Consider the following 2,749-nt stretch of genomic DNA (forward strand, 5'->3'; position numbering starts at 1 on the left):
CCCCGCCCCGCCACCTGCCAAAGCCTCCAATTTCTCCTCCAAACCCCTCCTCTCTCCAGACGCACCCCCTTCCAAGCTCCAGGTGGCTGCCCTTCCAAGTCCCACACACTTGTCCTAATGGCACCCGACCCCGGGCCTCAAGCCCAACCAAAGGCACCGAAGGAGAGAAAAGCCAACTCACTAGGGTGCCCTCTCCAGCCCCCACTGCACTTCCATCAGCCCTCGCTGCCGCTCGCTCGCCGGCTCCACTCCCGCAGTCACTTCCTGCTTCCCTCCCGCACACGTGGCCCTCCCGCCTCCCGGCCCCGCCCCCTCGGCCGCAACTGGCAACTGCCGCCTGAAGAATAGATTCTCTGGTTCACAGCCGTCTGCGGGCTCAGGAACAGATCTGGGCGGGCAAAACAGAGTCCTGAGGCCAAGCGCCCAGCAGTCTGCGAGTGACTGCAGCCCTAGGGGAAGCTACAAACACCCAAGGAAAGAGCCCTTTGTAACACCCCTAATGTTACTTACGCTTTTACACCTTTGGCAGCCAGGTCCATGCCACTGGGTGTGCAGCAGAGCAGGATGTGCTGTGTGTGTGTTGCCGGGGGGAGGCTGGGGGCAGGTAATGTGATGGCATCGGCATCATTCTCCTATCAATGAGCCTCAAAAGAATCGCTGGAGGGAGCAAATACAGAATGCCAGCACTCCCAGAGGCTCTGGTTCCGTCATTCTGGGTGGGACTGGCATTTTAGGATGTTTTTGTTTTTGCTTTTGTTTTTTTGAGATGGAGTCTTGCTCTTTTGCCCAGGCTGGAGTGCAGTGGTCCAATCTCGGGTCACTGCAGCCTCTGCCTCCTATGTTCAAGCGATTCTCCTGCTTCAGCCTCCCGAATAGCTGGGACCACAGGTGCATGCTGCCAAGCCCCACTAATTTTTTTTTTTTTTTTTTTAGTAGAGACGGGGTTTCACCACGTTGCCCAGGCTGGTCTCGAACTCCTGACCTCAAGTGATCCACTCGCCTGGGCCTCCCAAAGTGCTGGGTTATAGGCATGAGCCACCGTGCCTGGCCTGAGATTTTGTTTTGAGCTAGGAGTTGCTGATGCTGCTGTCCTGGGACCACCCTTTGAAAAGCACTGCCCTAGGTCAAAGGCTTTGATCCACAGGACTTCTGTGAAAAGATCAGAGGATAGGATTGGCTAGATTTAGCCAAAAACAAAACAAAACAAAATAAATAAATACATACATACATGCATACATACAAGATGCCTGGGCCGGGCGCAGTGGCTCACGCCTGTAATCCCAGCACTTTGGGAGGACGAGGGGAGTGGATCACGAGGTCAGGAGATCGAGAACATCCTGGTTAACAGGTGAAAGCCCGTCTCTACTAAAAATACAAAAAATTAGCCAGGTGTGGTGGGGGGAACCTGTAGTCCCAGCTACTTGGGAAGCTGAGGCAGGAGAATGGCGTGAACCCAAGAGGCCAAGCTTGCAGTGAGCTGAGATCACGCCACTGCACTCCAGCCTGGGTGACAGAGCGAGACTCCGTCTCAAAAAAAAGAAAAAAAAGATGCCTGATTAAATTTGAATTTCAGATAAATAACAAGTCATTTATTACTATAAGTATGCCCTGGGCAATGTTTGGGACATACTTATCCTACAGGCATATTTGTTGTTGATCTGAAATTCAAACCCAGCTGAGTGTCCTGTGTTTTATTTGACCACATATCAGAGCATGACCTGAGCAGAAAAACTACCTGCAGTATCAATGGCAATAGCCCAACGGGTCCAATAACAGGCCTCTTTTTTCCAGCAGAACTAGGTTGTTCACACTAATGGTTGCACCATATACCATGCACTCTGTGGGGAAGAGAAGACAGCCTGGCCACTGAAGGGTGGTCTTTGCCCTTAAAAGACCCCCAACTCGTAGGAGTCCAATCAGCCATTGGAATTCCACATAACAGAGTATGACAGGCACACAGAGATGCAACACCCACATGGCATGGCCCCTCAACTCATCTTCCAAAATGTCATAGCTCTTCCTGCATGCTGCAATAGCTATAAAGTGATATGATATCTTAGATTCACTTCAAAATACAATGGAAGAGAGAAGTGGATGGAGTAGAGATTAAACAAAATTGTCCATGAATTAACCATTCTTAGGCTGGGCGCAGTGGCTCACACCTGTAATCCCAGCACTTTGGGAGGACAAGGTGGGCACATTGTTTGAGCCCAAGAGTTTGAGACCGGCCTGGGCAACAAAGCAAGACCTCATCGCTATAAAAAGTTAAAAAAAAAAAAAAGTAGCTGGGCACCGTGGCAGGTGGTAGCTGGGCCTGTAGTCCCAACTATTAGGGAGGCTGAGTGGGGAGGATCTCTTGAGCCCAGGAGTTTGAGGCTGCAGTGAGCTGTAATGGTGCTACTGCACTCCAGTGAAAGACCGTCTCTTAAAAATAAAAAAGTAACCATTGTTGAACTCGGGGAACAGGCACATAGAGGTTCATTAAATGTTTCTGTTTCTACTTTTGTGCATGCTTAAATTCTTTTTTTGTTGTTGTTTTTGTTTTTGTTTTTTTAAGACGGAGTCTCGCTCTATCACCCAGCCTGGAGTGCAGTAGTGTAATCTCGGCTCACTGCACCCCCACCTCCCAGGTTCAAGTGATTTTCCTGCCTCAGCCGGCCTCCCAAGTTCTCAAGTAGCTGGGACTACAGGTGCATGCCACCACGTCCAACTAATTTTTTGTATTTTTAGTAGAGACGGGGTTTTGCCA

General features: G+C 50.3%; 1 protein-coding gene across 4 annotated transcripts in view; it reads right to left on the reverse strand.

Moving 5' to 3' along the window:
- SLC39A11 (solute carrier family 39 member 11) overlaps positions 1-285 on the reverse strand; it is a 469,465-nt gene extending 469,180 nt beyond the window's left edge. For 3 of the 4 annotated variants that reach the window (XM_017884879.1, XM_017884878.1, XM_017884872.1), the window contains exon 1: positions 182-285. The gene's annotated coding sequence lies outside the window, so the exon portion shown is untranslated. The remainder of the gene's footprint in view (positions 1-181) is intronic. The other variant, XM_017884873.1, reaches the window with a different exon arrangement.
- Between the last annotated feature and the right edge of the window lie 2,464 nt (positions 286-2,749).

This window comes from Rhinopithecus bieti, unplaced genomic scaffold (genome assembly GCF_001698545.2).
Source record: "Rhinopithecus bieti isolate Rb0 unplaced genomic scaffold, ASM169854v2 scaffold_13400, whole genome shotgun sequence".
NCBI classification, from domain to species: domain Eukaryota; kingdom Metazoa; phylum Chordata; class Mammalia; order Primates; family Cercopithecidae; genus Rhinopithecus; species Rhinopithecus bieti.